The sequence below is a fragment of the Cynara cardunculus genome, unplaced genomic scaffold (genome assembly GCF_001531365.2).
Source record: "Cynara cardunculus var. scolymus isolate 2C unplaced genomic scaffold, CcrdV1 Un_Scaffold_2664, whole genome shotgun sequence".
NCBI lineage: Eukaryota > Viridiplantae > Streptophyta > Magnoliopsida > Asterales > Asteraceae > Cynara > Cynara cardunculus.
This window is the reverse complement of record NW_020201177.1, coordinates 36,102-42,886: the sequence shown is the minus strand read 5'-3', so window position 1 is coordinate 42,886 and position 6,785 is coordinate 36,102. Positions and strand designations below refer to the sequence as shown.

General features: G+C 38.7%; 1 non-coding gene across 1 annotated transcript; it reads left to right on the top strand.

The window, feature by feature from the left end:
* Window positions 1–5,918: 5,918 nt before the first annotated feature.
* LOC112503197 lies at window positions 5,919–6,025 on the top strand. The gene has a single exon (XR_003067881.1). It is a non-coding gene; the product is annotated as a small nucleolar RNA R71 (small nucleolar RNA).
* The last annotated feature ends 760 nt before the right edge of the window (window positions 6,026–6,785 follow it).

Here is a 6,785-nt window from a genome sequence, read left to right as displayed (position 1 = left end):
AGTAATAAAGCAGAATAATAAAGCTGAATAATAAAGGTAGCACGGGTGTAAGATTTGGGGTAAAATGTAAACACGAAATCCAGCAGACAAAGCTGTGGAAGGACCGGTCCCACCATTTATCTTGAAGGTATTCCTCTCGGACTTCACCTTTACACTATATTATAGCTTAGCACCCATATCTCTATGAGGTGTTCGGACCAGGGATAGTGACAAAATGGTGTCTTCAAGATATATGGCTAAACAAATCTCTTTGTTAAAAATCACTCTTTCGAGCCGATTCCCATATCATTCAAGTTGGCGTGTTCTTGATAGTTCATCTCTGAATCTATCACACTTTGACACTTTTAGAGAGTGACCAACCCGTCGGGAGTTATGTTTGAAAAACATAAATGACAAGTCTCCTTRTCGGCAACTTTCTCAAGTCTACCTCTCATATCATTCAAGCTGACGTGCTTGTTATGGCTTATCTCTAAGTCCATCGCACTTTAACACTTTCAAAGTGATCAACTCGTCAAGAAGTGTGCTTGGTTTTATAAAACTTGAATGAAATAGTGGAACATTGTTATTGCRAAACAAYGTCCACTTTCATTCGGTTTAACATTTCACCATTTACCCTACACCCGAGCTAACGGAATTAGCTACTCATTACGGAAAGTAAATGACATAAATAAATGACATAAAGTAAAGACATGAATGTAAATAACTGAAAGTAAATGACGGAAAGTAAAGACGGAAAATAAATACGAAAAGTAAATGACAATAAAAAAATAAATAAAAGACGAAATGTAAATAATAATTAAAACTTAAAAGCTTATAAATACTAATAATAATTTGAGAGTGTTTGTAGGAGTACAAAGTGGAACAAAAATCGTCCAGGAGGTGTGTGGAAAAGAGAGGCCAAAGGCCTTCTTTTATACCCACCAAATGAAGAAMAGACAAAAATAAAAGGAARWACAAAGTACATTTGAGTAGACTAGAAAAAGGAGATATCATCTCCATCAAAATAAGTCAACCAAAAAGTCTTYTCCACATCATTTCACCAGCTGTTAAGGGTCCAAAACGAGGGCTTCTTCAGCTCAGACCTCCATCCAAGACAATGGCTTAACCAATAAGCACTTCTTCAAAAAGTCAAAATGCAGCCGGGCAATGCTGTTGGAATGATGCAGCATTACAGTGCAGTGTTATGAGTCAAAAGATGTCATCTGCTCCAAATTGTTGTAAAAACAAATTCATCATCACATTTAGCTCCAAACATAACAAATGGAAAATAAGGAAGTAAAAATGGCTCAAGGTTAGGATAAACTATGAAAATCTACCTATTAAACATAAGAAATAGGTACTTTAAGCATGTAATAAACCATGCTTATCATACCCCCAAACTTAAAGTGTTGCTTGTCCCCAAGCAACCAAATGACAACAAAAAATGACTCAATATAGTAAGGTATACAAGATTAAGGCATTAAGTGCACACATAAAGTATAACATATCATTTATGAACATCATAGCCCTTCATAAATTTTTAGCAAACCATTCATAGCCTACTTTTCATGTATGAACCATATGCTAGCACTAGTCTTTTCTCTAATGAACTCAACACACCTCTCCTTGATAGGGTCAATAGGACTTGTTTAAGGCTCTCCTCTCTTTGGCTATTTTCTTTTCTCACCTTGCCTTTTTCACTTATGCTTCATCATTCTATTTTTTTTTTAAATTTTTGGCACTATATGCTCTTTATGATGAAAGCATGCACATTGCCCCTATGGGACATTTTGTGCTAATAAAACAGATTCCACAAAGGCCTTAAAGCTTTGCTCTTTTGTTTTTGAAGTTGTGGCCTTTGTGGTATACCCTCCCCCAAACTTGGACTTTTGACAATGCCCTCATTGGCTATGTTGGTGGAAAGTGTATAAGGCTACAAGAGGCTTCTTTAAGAGTTAAATGAAGAATGGCCTAAATCATACCCAAATGTGTATTGGTGTGTGAGTAAAGTTTGGTTCAAGAAAAGACATATGCTAGTTCTAGCAAGAACACTATTTAGTAGATGAATGGCTATTTACCCTCAAATTTATTTAGGCTATGATATCAAGAACTATAAGCAATGATCATGTAATCAAGTATGAAAATAAAGCTAAAAATTAAGAAAACTATCCCAAGACTCAAATAAAAATGAAAGTTGGATAGCTAAAGATGAATGAATGAACCTGTCCTACTCCAAGGGAGTAGGCTGTGTGACATGTGGTTCCATGGCTGCATCCATGGTTGCATCTTTGAGTTGTTGGTTCTTCTTCTTCAACCTCCTGTTCTTTTCTTTGAGGTTCTTCAGCCTCTTCTCCATTTTCTTCACCTTCATGCTCACCATTTTCTGCTCCATTTCTTTCATCTCTTTCGCTCATTGATGGTGAGGAACTATTATTACAAAGTTCCATCATCTCAGGTTCTGCATTTGGAGCCTTTACAGTCGCTCGTCGCCGGTGGTGGGTCTCGAACAGACGAGCATTTGACTCCAGCCATGGTAAAGAAGGAGATGGGTAAATGATGAAAATATGGGAGAAGAGATGGGGGGAAATAGTGTGACAGCCGGTACGGTGCTAATGGAGTTTAGGTCGGTGATGGTGGTGAGAGTATGGAGTGATGGGGGAGTGATGGAGGGACGAGTGGGGGAAAGGGATTGAAAAGGTGGGTTAATAAAAGGTGATAACTTTAATGATGGTTTCTTAAGGGTACTTAGTGGGTTAAGGGGTTATCAGCCGGCGGTTTTACAAAAGAAGGTACAAGGTCATTAAAGCAAAAACCTCTTCATTAATTGAGACAAAACCCTTAAAACCCAACCTATCATCTTGTGACCATTTTTCTTTTTTTTTCTTTGACTGAAAAGTGAGTGATGAGGGTGTAAGAGGGAGTAAGAGGTTGTGCAAGGTACCATGTACCTCCATGTACCACCTTGTACCTTTCTAAGACTTTAACATTGGCCTAACCTTAACCCATCTTTCCTCTTTTTCAAAAACCAGCGCCATTTTTCCCCAACACCCTAAAAACAATCTTTTTCAAGAAAAGTTTTAACAAAAAAGGCTCAACCCATTTTTTTCCACTTCACACAAAGCTGCAGGCCTAGAATGCTGCAGCATTATGAGCTGTTTACCAAACTTTTATAAAAACACACCAATCCATGAAAACTTTAAAACACAAACAACCTATGAAACTGAAATTTATTTACAAACAAAGGTGGACTTTTAAGAAGTCCAAGGGGGATCTTTGAGATTTCAACAAGGAGCAGCACAACTCTCAGAGTGATGTTCTGAGACCGTTGTCGGATCATGGTATACCTTTACCCTTTGGCCATTAACCTTGAAAATAGAATTATCTTCCGGGTTTACCAAATCCACTGCTCCATATGGATAAACTTTAGAAATAAGAAAAGGCCCAGACCATCTAGACTTAAGTTTTCCAGGGAATAACTTCAGTCTAGAATTAAATAAAAGCACATGTTGGCCTTCTCTCAATTCTCTGTGCTGGATTCTGTTATCATGCCATTTCTTTGTATTTTCCTTATTAAGTTTGGCATTCTCATAGGACAACATCTTATGTTCATCCAGTTCACATAGTTGTAACTTCCTTTTCTTTCCGACTTCATTCAAAGACATATTGAGCTCTTTGATTTCCCAGTAAGCTTTGTGCTCTAGTTCTAAAGGTAGATGGCAGGCTCCATAGACTAGCTTGTATGGGGACATACCAATTGGTGTTTTTGGTTGGTCTATCACGAGGATTCTCTTATCTGGGAAGGTCTCTATAATGTCACCTCCCCCTATCTCAGGTTTCTCTAACCTAGATAATTGGTCTGCTACCTGATTCTCCACACCCTTCCTATCACGTATTTCCAAAAGTTCAAAGGCTGACACCTCTACTGGCACAGAATGATTGCCTATTGCCTCTATTTCCTCAACAGTTTCTTCTTCTAATTCCTCTACACTCTCTTCTTTCAACTTAAGGTTTTCCTGAATTCCTTCATCAACAACCTCTTCTTCTATTTCAGTTATGCCTGAACACTCTTCCACATAATCAGGATATTTTAAGGAGTTGAAGACATTAAATGTGACCTTTTGGTCTTGAAGCCTCATGGTCAACTCTCCTTTCTGGACATATATCAAAGTTCTTCCGGTGGCTAAGAAAGGTCTTCCTAAAATAATCGGAATGTCCTTATCAGCCTCAAAGTCTAATATGATAAAATCTGCCGGAAATATGAACTTATCAACCTGTACTAACACATCTTCTATCTTTCCTTTGGGGTATGCAATGGACTTATTTGCTAGCTGGAGTGTAACTATGGTAGGTCTAGCCTCTCCTATGCCTAAGGTGTTGAAAACAGACAAGGGCATAAGGTTAATACTAGCTCCTAAGTCACATAAGGCTTTCCCTATCTCCTTCCCACCTATTGAACAAGGAATCGTAAAACTCCCTGGATATTTAAGCTTAGGGGGTATGCTATTGGTCAAAAGTGCACTACATCCTTCGGAAAGAGCTACAGTCTCATACTCAATCAACTTCTTCTTCTTGCTTAAGATGTCCTTCAAAAACTTATCATAACTAGGCATTTGCTCAATTGCCTCAACAAGGGGTATGTTGATGTGCAATTCTTTGAACATATCCAAGAACTTCTTAAAATGCAATTCCTCTTTCTGATTCCTCAACCTTTGGGGGTAAGGAACATAAGGAGGGATTGGTTTTATCACATTCTTGCTTGAATGTGTTAAGCAAGATGGATCTTGAATGCCTTGAGTCTTTGTGGTGCACTTTGGAGGTTCATATGGAGTCTTAGTATCAAGCTTAGGGGTCTCTAAAACCTCAGTCCCTTCTAATTTTTTTTAAAACATCTTCTGGAAACAGTAAGGGATAGTCTGATATAGGGGGGACAGAAGTGGTGGTCTCAGATGCTTGATTCTCTAAAGGTTGGACCGGTCTTTCTTTGGCAGGGACCAATGCTGTAGCACCAGTTTTTGACAAAATTGGTTTACGATCTTTTTGCATGGCCTCTGTCAATTCCTTCCCACTTCTCAAGGTCACTGCTTTCACATGTTCATTTCCTAAGGCTCTCGGGACTTCTGTGTTACTAGGCAAAGTACCAAGGACTCTATTGGTCTAATTGAGTGCAAGTTGACTGACTTGGTTTTCCAGATTTCTGATAGCAGCAGTTTTGTTGATTAAAAAGAGATTGATTTTGAGAGTTTTGTTGGGTTATCAAAGCTTTATTTTGAGCTTGAGCATGCGCAAATAACCCTTTTATCATTGCTTCCAAAGAAGATGATAAATCAGCCTGTGGAGGTGGCTTGTTTTGAAAAGGTGGTTGGGAATTCTGAAAACTTTGTTGGTGAGAGTTAGAACTGTTTCCATGATGTTGAGGTTGGAAATTAGAAGTTCCTTGTTGTTTAGGTGCGGGTGGATTTAAACATGGACTGGTCCTAGAAAAATTCGGGTGTTGTTTCCAACTTTCATTGTAATTGTTGGTATAGGGACCAGATCCATTATGAACAAAGTTTATGGATTCAGAATTATAAGGACAATGTTCATACGAGTGTTCCTCATCACAGCACACACATTGCACAGATAGGACTGTTGGAACAGATGTGTTAGCAGTTTGTTGTACTCCCTGACCAGAAGTTAAATTTTTCAATAAATTGGTCATGGAGGTAAGCTGAGCCGTTAATGCAGTATATGCATCCACCTCATGTATTTCAGCAGTCTTTTTCTGTGGCTGGGAACGTGGGTCAGCCCAATGCCCATTGTTTGCTGATATCTTTTCTAGGATCTCATATCCCTCATTATAGGTACTGGCTGTAAAGGCTCCGCCTGCAGTCGCATCGAGCATTTGTTTTGCCATGGGACTTAACCCATTGTAAAACGTCTCAAGTTGAATACAGTATGGATTGCCATGGTGTGGGCATTTCCTCAACAGCTCTTTAAACCTTTCCCATGCTTCAAGAACAACTTCATCATCCAGTTGTTTAAAAAGACAGATTTCGTTTCTGGACTTAGCGTTCCTTGTTGGTGGAAAATATTTTCGTAAATTTTTTTCCGCCATGTTACTCCAAGACGGCACAGATCCCAGTGTTAAAGAATTAAACCATGCTTTTGTCTGATCCCTTAATGAAAATGGAAATAAAGTAAGTCTATGAGCGTCATTTGACACTCCTGGGATCAAGAAGTCATATGTGATTTCCATAAAAGACTTTAAATGAGAATGTGGATCTTCTGAGGGYAGTCCAGCAAATTGGCCATTAGTCTGTAACATGTGAAACATTATCGGTTTTAGCTCGAAATGGAGAGCGGTCATATGTGGTCTAACGATCCCAAAATTTAATTGGCGGTTGGTTTTCCAAATGTGGTACTTCCGGAATGATGGGAGCAAGTAACTCCATGTTGGGAGGGAGTAGAACCTGAAATGCTCTTTGAGCCCTCCTTCTATGGTGAAACGTTCTCTCAATATCTGGATCAAATTCGAAAAATTCCTCGCGATGTGTTCTTGGCATACACCACTTTTCAAAAACTTGTACTAGAAAAATCAAATCTTTTACTTTACTCAAAAGAAAACTTTAAGCTTGCCTATCCCCGGCAGCGGCGCCAAAAACTTGGTCGGTCAAATCCTTTACCTTTAGACTTAATGAAATTGGGCCACAAAGCAAGTATATAATACGGCCCAACGTCGTCTTTCCAAGTAATAAAGTGGTACAAGTACCGGAATATCGTCCACAGGGATTGGAGCAAAAGTTCAATAAGAGTCTAATAAAAGAAAA